Source organism: Aulostomus chinensis, chromosome 8 (assembly GCF_037954235.1).
Source record: "Aulostomus chinensis isolate RoL2024-O1b breed Wild chromosome 8, RoL_Achi_v1.0, whole genome shotgun sequence".
Classification (NCBI taxonomy): Eukaryota; Metazoa; Chordata; class Actinopteri; order Syngnathiformes; family Aulostomidae; genus Aulostomus; species Aulostomus chinensis.
Genome location: NC_141327.1, coordinates 17,668,875 through 17,683,336, shown reverse-complemented (window position 1 = coordinate 17,683,336; position 14,462 = coordinate 17,668,875). Strand labels below are relative to the sequence as shown.

At 41.0% G+C, this 14,462-nt stretch overlaps 1 protein-coding gene across 15 annotated transcripts in view; it reads left to right on the top strand.

Annotated features, from left to right (window-relative positions):
- ptprdb (protein tyrosine phosphatase receptor type Db) overlaps positions 1-14,462 on the top strand; it is a 162,315-nt gene that overhangs the window by 26,149 nt on the left and 121,704 nt on the right. For all 15 annotated transcript variants that reach the window (XM_086211380.1, XM_086211377.1, XM_086211385.1 and 12 more), the window contains exon 3: positions 4,150-4,175. The gene's annotated coding sequence lies outside the window, so the exon portion shown is untranslated. The remainder of the gene's footprint in view (positions 1-4,149; positions 4,176-14,462) is intronic.

Here is a 14,462-nt window from a genome sequence, read left to right as displayed (position 1 = left end):
CATCCTCCAGAATGCAGACACTACAACATGCAAACACACACCCACACACACACAATGGTTTTGACAGAGATTGAGAGTGAGTGTCCAAAAGCTCCAATTACCTTCACATCCAATGTAAGAGAACAAGCTGGAAAGCTAATTAGGCTCAAACATGAAGACGGGAAACACACACACACAAACACACTCACACACAGCTTTTCTTGTCTGATTGTTTACAATAAACATGTGAGTGATTGTTGTCAATGAATGATTACCATAAGTCAGGCTAATGACCTCTGATCCAATGGTCTTTATTAAATCATCAATTACGTTGTATAATTTAGTGATTGCTGCGTTCGGCAGATTGATTTACACTTCGATGATCTGCTCGGCTTGAATGAGATCACATGATATGAGATGCCTTCAAATGCACCATATTGTAATTCAGTAAATGAAACAAATATGTTTTTTTTTATAATTTAAGGTCTATCAGTCTTTTACTACGATGGTTTGCCAACAAATGAATATCTCTGATGCTCTCTCACACATACACACGCGCACACACACACCCTCTGTCTTCCTGTGTGGTGAGTGAGTGAGTGAGAGAGAGAGACAGCAGCAGTGATCGGACAGAGTAATTGGACCTAATGAATATGTCAACAGCTTGGTTCTTTCTCTCTCCATTAAACACAACTGGATTAGATTTACTGTGCTTACTCTAACAACTTAAAGACTCCATCAGTAGGCTACTTTCCACCACTCGTGCGTGCACTCACACAAACACACATACACACACATATATCTGCACGCGCACACACACACACACACACACACGCACAGTTTGGCTTAGCTCAGTAGATCAATGGCCTCTTGGTCAATGTCTCCTTCGGGAGAGTTATCTATCTGCTCCTCACTAATGAAACACTCTGATCACTTTGCAGATGTGTGTGTCTGTTTGTGCATGCAAGTGTGTGTGTTACAATGTCTTCGTGCATGCGCAGGTGCTATATTGCTTCTAAAGTCTATTGATAAAGTGTAATGTTGTTGGTTCTTAGGTTAATTATAGTTTGTTCTATTTTGTCGGAGGCGCAGATGTTCCATGTCTCAACAGCGAGGAATAAATTCACTAGTTACTGTTTTACCCTTCAGCGCATCAACGTGTACAATTGCTCACTTTTTCTACCATGCATGATGGCTACGAACCACAGAAACCTCAGTAGTAATTTCTAGGAGCAGTCATACGTAGTACACATGTACAAAAACCTTCATTTATCATGCCCTCATATCTGTGACAGCTGACGCAAGAGGATGTTGTCCACGCGCTTGCCGCTTCATCTACTTCTCACACAAGCAACACTTCATAACTTACATTTTTGCCCATACTGTATCTGTAAAATTAGTATGCTAATTATGGCAAGGTTTCATACACGTTTCTTATTCCACAAAATGACGGCATTTTATAACCTCAAAGAAGGTCAACTTAATAATGACATAATGTTCTGCAGAAGCACTTTTCTGGCTGTTAGGGTATTAATTACCCTCTCATTAATGCTTTGAAGGAATAAGGTTGAGATTCATTGATTACTAAAGAAGAGTAACACCATTTTTCTTTTTAGATTAACTTCATGAGTTTGCATATAAACTGCTCCTGGTCTGTTTGGTCGAGGAGTTAATTATAGTGTTTTTTTAATGATGTAGCTAAGTGGCTAAACTTGGTGTGTAGGAAGGTAACACCCTGGAGCCTAACCCTGAGAACAGATCTGCCGACGAAACAATAGAGGTGTTTCTCCAACTGTCAGTGACAAACAGTCACAAGAACGACTCCGGGAATCACTCAACAGATCCTAGACGCCAGAGTCAACTGGGAATGAAACATTTTCCTTTGTTATTCTATTCATTAAACTCTTGTTGGTTTGTTGGGACCTTAACAAAGATCTCTGCTGTAGAAAAGTGAGATGTCTTGGTTTAATGTTTGAAGCGACATTGTCAGCATGAGGAGATCCATGTGCTCACTGACCGATGAATCTAAAATTAAACATTTTAAATTCTATTTTTAGGATGCCACAATGCTTTGGGTCGGATATGAAGCCGAGTATTGCTTTATTCCTGGTATATTCTGTAATAAACATAAATATTAACACAATAGCGCCACAACACGTAAAAAAAAAAAAAAAAGTGCAAGATTTTAAAAGCTTTTAAAGTTTTAAAGTGATGGTATTTTCTGTCAAGTCATTTTTAGAGTCTGTGACAGTCGTCTTCTTTTAGTGTCAAACTTTCATGTTTTCTGTTATGGACTCGTTTCCTGTTTTATTTTGAAGTGTATTTCCCTCGTGTGTCACTTCCTGTCTGTTGTGTTGCTTTCCCTGCCTGCCCTCATGTTCTGCACTCATCTCTTGCTGTGGGACTCACTTTTTTAGTGGCACTATTTTATGTCACTGCGTGGCTGTCAGATCCTGCTGCCTGTTCTGTCTACTCTTCTTTGCTTCAGTTGAGTTGTCTGTTTTGTTCCCAGACACCTCTTGTCTTCTCTTTTGTTTTGTTTTTATGCAATAAATCCCGCTCTCCTGTACCTGCTCCGCCTGCTGTTGATCTCAACATTCGGGTCCACTTGCCACTATCACATGTGACAAGAAGTCATTGTGTTCGACATCTCTTTGCAGGGAAACAATCCAGCAGACAAAACAAAAAGTGGAGAGTTTCTGTTTCTACAGTCTTTCATTGGAACTGTTTATCTTTGAGAGGTTTTGGTGGTCGCATCTGTTTATTCAAACTTTTTAATTTACGTAGTTTTTTTCTTTTTTCACTCTTTTCCATTCCTATTCCAGCATTTTCCCAGTTCCTTTTGCTTTCCAGGGAGGCAGAGAATTGTATCTCGCTATTAGTGCGTTCGTGCCTGCATTTGCATTTTTGTCTCTCCGAGGCTTCATGGACGGTAGCCAGGTGAGCGTAGCAGTGTGATGTACAGTTTGTCAGCTGTTGGAAAGGGAAGACAGAGAAGTACAACAACAACAAACTAGTACTATTTTCAGTACAATCCACTGAGATCTGATACAAAAAAAAGAAAATGCATCTGCAGAGGGAAGGGAGGAGAGGAGACTGAGCAAATCCATGATGACTATTTCTAGAGTATTGTTTTTCTCTATTTGTTTTAACACTTAAAAAGACTCTCAAAAGCATATTTAAGAGCTGCCTCTTTTATGTTTTTAAATGATGTCACTGTCAAGCGGTATTCAGTGATGCTAAAACGGTTTCACTTTGCTTCTGTAAATGTATTTATCATTCTAAGACAAACAGACAATCCACCTGGGGCCTGTACTATGAAGCAGGATTAGACGGTTAGCGAGGTAGCTTCAGGGTCAACTTGGTGTTTTCTGTACTACAAAGATGGTTTCAGCTGAGTATATCGCCGTGGTAACGTACGTTACAGACCTAATGAGATTAGGTCAGAACGCATACAAGCACAGCCTACAGTCCAATCAAATCTCATGAATAATTTTGTCACATTTTCCATTGATGAGCACCTTCTTCTGCAGCTAATTTATAAATTATTTGCCGGTTAGTTTAACCACACATCACCTGGCGCATTCAAGTGGTGATTATCTTCAGAGCTGCTCGTGTCTTAATGAAGGAACCGTGATACTGAAGTTAGCATTCATACGGTTGGATGTTTCTTCTCCAGTTCTCCTTCCTGCTTTTATTATAGATTTTCATTCCTCATATCTGAACCGATTCTAGTTTGTTTCTCTTGTGTGAGATGTGTCCCTCCACCTTTCGCTTTCGGGCATTCAGGCCCTTCAACTCTGGACATGAGGCCTCTGCACATGCTGAAACAAATCACTGCAAATTAAAAATCAGAATTTCTCAAAATGAGTGATAGAGATCGCATTTAATTTAGTGTTGGGTTTTTTTGGTCCTACAGTTAATACCTTAACTGTGCTCAGGCAATTTTCATGCATTGACGCATTTATTGACGTGTTGGGAAAATACCTTCCAGACAAATGCACCACAGGCCTGCTTGTGAAATGAAATCCGCTCCGGCACCTTTTGGAATCCCTCCAGTTCTACCTCACACGTTCTCTTGAAGTGTTGTTGTTCTGCAGCTACACCATATGGTAATCTGTATTAAAGCTCTTGTTCTCTTTTCTTCTGTCTCTCCTCTTTTTTCCGCAGTTTGACGTGTCGAAGTGCTTCTTAAGGTAAGAGTTTCTCACGTTGTGTTGGCTTTCTCTCGTTCTCTGATTTTTCAGCCTATAAAACTCAGCAGGCCATCAGCCTGAGCTCAGTGTTCTCCACCCAACGATGTACGGCCTCGAAATGTATCTGGCTCAGGATACTTCTTATTGTTACACAATAAGGTTGTTTAACACCACGTCCCATTGTATAGTCGCACACACAATGGCAGCAGTCAGCGATAAAGTCAGTGAAAGAAATTTGACAAGAAATACATATTTTTAACCTGAAAAATGAATATTTTCCTGCATGTTTGTATAAATGGCCCAATAAATCAACCATTTTGGTTCTCCTTAACAGTAAGTCTCCCCTCTTAGATATTGATACATGGTTGCAAGTGTGGTATTAGTTCACAAGTCATATCTGACTTCCCCATGCATCAGTTCAGGAACGCTATTTGGCAAGATACAGGTTTGTTATACCACTGCATTACTATCCATGTACGTTAAACAGGCCATCAGTTCTTGTTATTTTGCCTGGCATAAACTTAGACAGACAGACAGACAGATAGATAGATACTGTTTTTCCTAAAGGCTGTTAAAAGTAATTTAAAGGCTTCCATGCTTGGGTGGTTTCCCTTATATTCGTAGACTGAATAATTAATTACTCAGCATCAATTAAGATAATTAATTTATAATGAAACTTAATGTTGGTATCAGCCTTACAGAGAGTAGAATAAAAGTCAGGAGGCTATTCCAACAAGTGATCCTTCTATCACGTGATATAAACGTATGGTCGGTCAAATATGGCTGTGTGGTAAATCAGTTTAGTGGACACAAGAATGTAATCGAGCGACCTTTTTCTACGTGTCCTGCAACTGATTGTGTTAGAAGCCTGTTAGTCATAACTGGGACTGTCTTCGTAGAAAGTCCCTTATAGTTTTTAACAAGCAAGGCCACTGTTATTGTTTATTTGTGGATTACGAGTTTCGGCTTTGGTATATCTCGAACTTATTACTTTCAGGCTGAGATGCTGTGTAATAACATCAGCAGACTCACAAGACTTTCCAAAAGAAAATTAAATGTGCTATAAAGTCGTTCAACTGGGTTTGAACTGGCGGTTGAGTATACTGTACAGGATATCTGTGTGTGTTAATATCCGACTGCAGTGTGGAGTGTGAGCGTGGGCAAACTATGCCAGGTATTATTTTCCTGTTGTTGTCTTTTTCAAAATCAGCTAAAAGCGACACATCTTCCAAATGTCAATGTTTGACACATCACTGATATCAGTTATTTAAATAAATCTAAAAATGTCATCAGTCCGCTTCTATACTTGTTGCGTCACAAAGTCCAAATCGTTTTTGGTCGTCCGACTGAAAACAAATATTTATTCCGTCAATCACTTGGAATGTTTTCCTCTGAGAATAACCACAACGCAAAAGTCATGATTTCCTCTAGTTTTGCATAAATATAAGGATTCATATTCAGTTATCCACCATATTTTCATACAATGCAATCCTCCTAAAGGGAATATCGTTGTACACCATTACATATCGAGCGCTTGGGGCAGAGCAAACATCAGCTGCGAATCGTGCTTCGCACACGCGTTTACTGGTGACAAGTGCACGTTTGTCGGTGTCACGATTTCTGTCAAATAAACTAGTTTTTTGACATGTTCAAATTAAAAAGCGAAATAACACCTACATGTATGTATGAGCAAAGACAAGGTGAAGTAAATCAAAATTATATTAATTATAAATAATTGACAGAATGAGTTTCATATTTATAAAGAAGTTAAAAACTTGACTAGTCCCAGCTCCTTTTTTTGTTTCTTTTATGGCAAATTTGAAGAAATTCTCTTGGCAACTTTGCCCTTTGAACTTTGACCACCAACATCTGCTCTCATCATCCTTGAGACCCAGTGGACATTTGAGGCAAATTAGAAGGGATTTCCTCAAGGCGATAAAAAGAAATGGTACGCAGAAACCTGAAAACATAGAGCCTCCGGTTCCTTAAACGGATTCCCGGTCACTCAGGTAAAGTTGTCTCAAAAGTGCTGTGTCACAGTCAACTTTTAAGTTTTTACCCTGTTATTTTTTAAGTGCCGGCATATATCAACACTGAGATACAGTAATACTCTGATCCTCGTTGCTGTATTTTGTCCAGCACACACACAAACAACGATCTCAGCGCTGAGGACAAGTCAAGAGGGAAACCAGTCCACCACAGAAGTTAAAACATAAAAAGCCTCACAAATTGCAGCAACCAAACACCAATGAGACCCTTAATTTTTGTTTGCTTTGGTGCCCAAGGTTGTGCACAAGCATATGTGTGTGTTATTGTGCTTGGATGCAGGAATGTGTGTGTGTGTGCTTGTGTGGGTATGTATCTCCATCTTAATCGCTGTCCTTGTGTGTGTGTGTGTGTGTGTGTGTGTGTGTGTGTGTGTGTGTGTGTCTGGTTACCAGTTTTTGGAGTGGGCTCTGTTGGAAATGTGTGTAGAGCCTCATTAGTGGCTAAGGTTTGGCCGGCGCACTGCTACTAGAGACTCACATGGGGCACAAAGTCATATGTTACACTACTGTTGGCCCATCTGCTGCGTTGGCCCTTACTGGAGACTCGGGAGTTTCTTTTTCTGTATGTATTCATCTTTAGAAGTGATAAAAAGTAGCTACATTTACATTTTAGAGAGAATACAGTACAGTTATTACTTGTTCTGCAAGATTTAGGCACAAAATGGTCTAATTCTGATAAAAGCTCAACAGGAAACCTAAACATACAGCCAAAATCAGTTTTGAGGTTGTATTTTTAGAAAGTCATCAAAATAAACATTCAAAGTTTTGTTTAAAAAAAAAAAAAAAAAGGAGGAGGATGAGAACCAAGCCAAAAAAGAAGAAACAATGGGAGATACCGAGCAAGTCACGTACTGGACCGTAATGCCCCCGGCTCTTCCCACTAGTCTATATATAAAAAATATGAAACCCAACCAAACAAAAAACAGATAACTGAACCACAAAGCTAAAGCTAAAAAAGCCTATGTTTTTCCTCTTGAAAACAAAAGGGGGGACAGGAAGGAAACACCGTATATGGTAGAGAGAGAGAGAGAGTATGTTTGTCATGTCTTTGTCCCTCTATGATGACTGGTTATGATCCCAGGTCCTCCGGTCCTAGCGAGGGCAGGCAGAGGAGGTTAACAAGATCTCAGAAGAGAGAAAACAAAACACACCCACAGACAGCGTCCACACACTTGTAACTGAAGTAACACACATGATCAGAATTAGCTGGTTCAACCCAGAACGTGATGTTTCAACCTGACAACAGGCACATTACCTAGTTACCGAGTCAGCCGGCCAATGTTGTCGTGGCATTTTCCCAACCTGAATAAATGGGCTTCCACAAATAAGAACACAAGCTGCCTCGTTAGCACAGTCTTCTCGGTATCTGCTGAAGGAACCACTTTTTCCAATGATGGATTTAGCCACTAGCGCTTGAACGTCGCCATGCATTTTGAAGCTAGTGGCATTATCACCATCTCAGTTGGTCACAAAATGTCATCATGAACAAGTGCAATGATGCTTTACACTCAGCTGATCTCTGTTTTGAGTATATTCCAGATATGCTAGGACACAGAGAGATCTCCGGTTCTATTGAATGCACTGTGTTAGGGATTCAGTTTATCCAGATTATTTACAGCCGTGAGAGAAGACAGTGACAGGCAATATTGAACATATCCTCACCTTTAACCTCTGTCAGCCTGTCACTGCCGCCTGGTGACTGGTGGGATAGAGTCATCATCGTGAAGTTTAGTGATTTAAAGCGGCAGGAAAATTTCCATATCCTTTCTACAGGCTGTGTTCCCTCAAAAGTACAATATCGGTCTTTCGGAGGTCAAAAGTGCATCTTTTGACTTACAGAAAGGGAACAAAGGGATTTAAATCTCACTGATTGTCTTTCAAAAAGAGTACGCCCGCAGAGACAAGCATTTGTACGCCTTTAGGTGCTACCTCTTTTGTTCGGGTGTGTCGAGAGTAAAGTTTGTTTTCCCCATAAACACCTCAGTTGAATCCAGAGTCACAGGGAGCAAAGAGACGACTCAGCTGTGCTCGGAGTTTTACTGATTCTCTCAAATCAAATATGCTAGCAAAGCAAAAGAGTTCAAAAACTAGAGAGTACTCAGAGCACATACTTCCATCAAGATAAAATCAGGTATTTTTGTCCTCAGGGTGCAGTGTGCAGCTGTTACATAGACAGAGACCGTGGTTAAATCTAGTAATATTTGGATTTTGCATGACGGAGCAAACTGAAGTTGGCACTGTGATGCAAATATCACTCAACATATCCACTAGGTGGTGCTACAGAATTCATATTTTGCTAAATATTATATAGATGTACATGATGTGAAGATGACTGTAATTCTGCTGTAAATCAAATGCTTGGTGCTTTCTTCCTCCAACCACTAGGTGTCTCTCTGGCTTAAATTCAGCGGATAGACATTAGTTTATGGACTCTAAACAAATATGAAGTTTAGAAAGGACCTCACCATGTGGAGTCCACTTGGCCGCATCGCTACGGTAACAGTGACTAAATAAACCTCACAGTTTTCACAATAACCCATCACCAAGCTCTTAACAAGTTTCTGAACAAATCAGATGTGGATCTGATTGAAGAATAGTTCATTAAAATGTAAAAAAAATGGCATTTTCTTGCTGAGAGAGAAGCAAACAACAACAAACAAACCAATGAATATGACATCCCTGGCGAAGGTATGCACACAGAAACCATTTGTACCTGTTCCAGCATTTTTTTTTTTTAATTTGAGTTGACCAATCAGAGTGCTTTTACCTGTCAGATCTGATCACATCACTCCAAGGCATCAGGTCAACGGGCAGGTTGCCTGCTAAATAAATGAAGAATAGATGAGGCAGCATTTTGGTGTAGTGGTCAACACTGTCGCCTCCCAGCAAGAAGGTTCCGGGTTCGAGTCCCAGCTCCAGCACGGGATCTTTCTGTGTGGAGTCTCCATGTTCTCCCTGTTCCTGTGTGGGTTCTCTCTGGTACTCCAGCTTCCTCCCACAGTCCAAAGACATCAAGAGGGGACGAGGCTGATTGATACTCTAAATTGACCGTAGGTGTGACTGTGAGTGTGAATGGTTGTCTGTCTCTATGTGTTGGCCCTGTGCTGGACTGGTGACCCGTCCAGGGTGAACCCTGCCTCTCCCTCGAAGGCAGCTAGGATAGGCTCCAGCCCCCTCACTATCCTTAACAGGATAAGCAGTAGAAAATGGATGGATGGATGGATGGATCTACACAAACAGGAAGGATGAGCACTACACAATGTCACTGATGTGTACAACAGCTGAAGTTGTGTGTTGGTTTATGATCACGACAAAACTCCTTTACAGCCTTAATTTGAAAAGCTCTGCTCAGCTGGAAAAAGGTTAATTATCACATCCTATTAAAGACCGGCAGGACACCTCCCCCTGTCAGGCACACTCGCACTCCGAACACCACAAACACACCCTCCATCAAACACAAGCATTGTGTGTGTGTCTGTGTCTGTGCGTGTGTGTGTGTGTGTGAGTGTATAAAGATGTAATCTAGCATCTGTTTGTCCTCAATCCCCTCAGCAGTTGAACGGGGCTTTCACTCCCTCGTGTCTTAACTCCCGTATTCACAATATGACAGGACTGATGACACAACAATTCATTCAAAAAGTCATTTATCAGAAATAAAACACACTAAGTCCCCTTGGATCGCTCTCGTTTGCTTTGATACAATGTGTGCATTGGGCAGGTTTGTCACAGCTCTTTAAAAACAGGCACAACTTAAAAAAAAAACAACAAATAAATGAAAAAAATGAAATGACAGTTGAGTGGATGGAAGTGCTCAGTGGTTGTGAACTGCAGAAAATAATTGCTGTTATGTTCTCTGGAAAAAGCCAAACAATTTTGAGAGGTTCAAAAAAAAAAGAAAAAGAAAAGAAAAACCTGACAAATCAAAGAAATTTCTCTTCTAAAAATGAACAACTTCACTTCAGATCATGAACCATTTTGCGAAATCTCTGCACTTGCTCCTGACGTTAACTATATTCATCCGTCCACTTTATCTTTCTCTTCAAAGATTCCCACTTTCTCCTCCGACCGAGTGTCTCCCTTTCCTTGTGGCTGCCTATTTTTTTTTTCGAGCACGCTACTTGTGTCACCTCCCTTTTTCCCTCCATCCTCAAATTGCAGGTGTAGACAGCTTCTGCAGCAGGTGCTGAAGCTACCATGGGGTGAAGAAAATAGGGTGAGAAGGAGGCAGGGAGCGGGGAGGGGGGGGGGAGGAAGGAAGGAGCCAAGAGGATAAGGAAGACAGAGTGAGAACACAGAGAGATTAATAGATCAAGTGGAAAGGCGTATGATGAAAGTTTAGAAGTGAATGAAGAGAAAAGGAGGATGAGAGGAGAAGGATGCGGGGTCAGGTTAAGGTAGGTTTGAAGGAGGAGAGAAAGAAGGGGGAGAATCTGAGGAAATCAGGTAGGTTCTGTATGTGAGGGGAGAGGCGCCAAAGAGGCTATTTTAATGCATGGTAGGTATCAGATGCTGGAGGTGGGGAGAGAAGGAAGTGGCAAAGAAAGGAGGAGGAGGTGTGGAGCAGAAGAGCGAATGAGGTAATGAGAAATTTGGAAGAGAGAAGAAGGGGAAGTAAAGAGGCCGATGAAATGTGAGGCTATGAGTAGATGGATTCATGGACGGATGGATGGATGGATGAATGGAGTATATGTTGGAGAGGAACAGTGTTGTGATTTTACGGGAGGACACCGGCTGCAAAGAGCTGAGGTGGGTAATAAGGCCATAGCTCATGCCTGTGGAGGTGTGTGTGTGTGTGTGTTTCAGGCATTCTCTGTGTGCACAAGTTGTGTGTCTAGCGGAGAGGGAGCAGCCTCTATCCTATTAGTGACTACCTCTCACTGGATGACTTATATGCAGCCCGTTTTTCTCCAACGGGAGCACAGGAGCGGTGACAGGAGAAATCTGCTCCTCCTTCCTGATGTTAAGACGGAATGAAGAAGCAAAAAAAACAAAACAAAACAAAAAAAACAAGACAGAGTTTAGAATTTACAATAGAGACTCGCGTAAAATAAACATGTTATGGGATTCTAAAGAACACTGCAAGTGTCAGAGCACACATTGCTCATTTAAAAGGTAATTTCATTACTTTACTAACAAGTAGGACACCACAGACTTCAAAGCTCGGTAATCCCTTCTTGTAACGGGCCAGGGTCCATTGAAATCAGACTACATCATTTTGACTGATTTATTTTATTCAGTAAAAACACCCCTAAGTGTTTGGGCGAGTGCTTCAAGGACTTTCTCCATTATTCACCCAACCATAGCCTGATGCGAGCAGTTAGCTTGCCAAAGGAAAAGTGATGACATGAAACTAAAACATCTTTATTTTACTTTGACCTCAGAGCACTTGTACTGGTATACAAATAAACCTTGCTTATTAGCTTGTTAATAAATTGATATTCTAATAATTTTTTCAGTCTTTAATTGGTTTGGGCGTATGGCTTACATCATTTTTTTGATTATTATTCTGCTTTTACTATTTAACTATGCGCTTATTTCCCTCTCAAAAACTGAGCCTGGCCCCCAACCAGAGATTGAGAAACTGTGATTGAGGTCACACGCCCCTGCCAAGGCCAATATAAAACAAATGCTTTTTCGCTAAAATGTAATTTAAAAAAATAATTTTAGCAAGCAGAAAGAGAGACAGACAGAGTGATAAACAGGGAGACAGACGGACAGACTCAGACCTGCTTTGCAGACCTAATTACTCAACATCAAAAATGTTTAGTTGCATCATTCGTCACATCTGTTTCTCAGCAGAGATCAATCCGAGGTGCCTTTAACCACTTCAGTATGTAGTGCGGTCCTCTCAGGGTCCACGCCCCAGATTCTGAACACCACTTAATCTATCGACGAACCGGCTCCTTGTCAAAATAAGGGCATTTTACTGGAATTAGTGTTGCTGGGTTTACTGCTCCCATTTGGTGATGGAATAACTCAACAAGATCATGAGCCAAACCAGTCACGAGCTGACGTTCATTCCATCTGATCTTATATGTGTGCCTCTGCTCCAGTGACAGCCAGAGGCCAGAGGCAATATGTTTTCAGGTTGTCTGTCCCTCCATCCGCATTCTTAGCCCGATATCTCAAGAATGCCTCGGAGCAAGCTCCTCAAATTTGCCTCAAACATCCACTGGGAGTCACAGATGAACTGAAAGGAGTTTAGCGGGCAAAGGTCAATGTAGCTCATTTTGCAATGATGCAGAACAGAACAGCTGTTAGCGGTCAGTATCACCTCCTCTTCTGGTCTGAGCTGTTTTGTTTTTTTTTTGTTTTTTTGGGGGGGGGGGTATTTATTTCAGTAAATGTGACCGTTTTTCAGCAGTTCTAAGCTCTAGTATTGTGTTTCAGCTGCCATCTTTTGAAGTGAATGAAGAAACCAGCGCACAAGTAGAAATGCTCTCAAGGGCTTGGTTAGTTAGTGGGATCCTCACTTGGATAAACTAAGGATCAGCAACCTAAACCTCCTCGTCTTAGTCACCAACTTTGTTTGACTGGAAAATAACATAATTGAGGGCTATTTATCCAAATCCCCTGTTATCTGGCAAAGGTTTGCACCACATCCCTACTTCATAAATGCTCCCAATTCCTTTTAATTTTCCAATTTAATCAAAGAAGTCTTATGACCATTTAAAATCAATTTTCATGCTGAATTATATGGGAAATGTTGAAGGCAGACCTAATTGGCTCACAGCTTTGCAGAATTGCCTCCAGGAAATCATTTTAGCAAAAAGCTGGATGAATATTACCACTTAGCACACACACACACATATATATAAACACACACACACACACACATACGTACACACAGATGAAACATCTTTTCAATCTCATCTTGTCCTTTAACGTGAAAGTTCATTTATGTTATTGTAATTTACCATCTCCATAAAGTGACATTTTCTCCCCAAGAATGAAGAGTGACCCCGTCAGACTCCTCACCCGCTGGAGTCTAAGTAATCCCAAGGACTAATGGCTTGGAGAAATGGAATATAACAAGATATCCCAATCATTTTAGCCATTTTAATTAAATGTATGCATGTTCTTCTCCTCTGTGAAGAATTTGGGGCAGCTGCATCAGTGATAGGGAGAAGAAAACGAGCGAGAAAAGAGAAAATGGGTCACTTTGGCAGAGGGACTGAGAGGCTTCATCAGGAAGCCCGTTGTAGTCATTCTAATTCACATCCAGCATTCCCATCCTGTACTCATGGGATTCCAAGATCAGCAAGTTTCTTTACGACCTCGTCAGGAAATAAGCAAGTGTCAGGTCGCGCCAGTCTCGCCCACCACCGCCACCACCAACTCAGTGACATTCTCTCTTTATTCTGCTTAAATTAATGCCACGGAGAGAAAAATGTCAGGTTTTTCTTATCTGGGGTTGTAGTGAGAGTGAGATGAGCTGCACACATTATCATGAAAGAATTAGGATGTTAGCGCTGAGACAATTTGATGTTAACTGTGCAAGGGAATTAGATGTACTGAGTAATTTCTGCCTTTCAAAGATGATAGCTGAGCAGATGGAACATGGCAACGCTCTGTCAGAGTTTTTCCATTTTAGAAGCCTTTTCCTCCCTCTTATATCTCATTTGCCCTTTCTCATTTGCTGTAATTCTCTTTATCTTCCTTTCTCCTCTTCACCCCTTAACACTTGTTCATTTTTTCTTGCCTCCCCTCTGTGTTGTAGACACTTCCCCTCACTTCTTTTGCTCTCTCAGTCAGTCGTTCCTTTGGCCTCAAGCGCAGTAGCGTCTAATATGTCTTTTAAAGTAGGACACCACTGAGTAATTTGTTGCACCTACCAAACGATAATTCAGAATTGTCACCATATATCCATGACTACAGGGCCACCCTGAGCACACACAGGCAGCTGCCGCTCTGGAGAACAGCGCGGCGTGATTTTTTTTTCTCCACATTATAATGTTAAATAGAATTTTAAAATGTGGGATTATTACACAAAAGGTGTTTAGCACCAGGGGTGTTTTTAGCCTTTGTGCGTAAACTGTGTTACCACACTGCCACTACAGTGAATATGCTGTATTGTATGTTGCTTCCAGACAATCTCTGCTGTCGCATTTCTCCCAACCAAGAGGGCTTACATGAATTTCATCTGTTTTTACTGGAGAAAGAACAATGTAAGATATGTTGCTGTCAGCACCTTTAATGTGATCGAGACTTTAAAGAGGCCAGAGTTTTAGTTTGAATG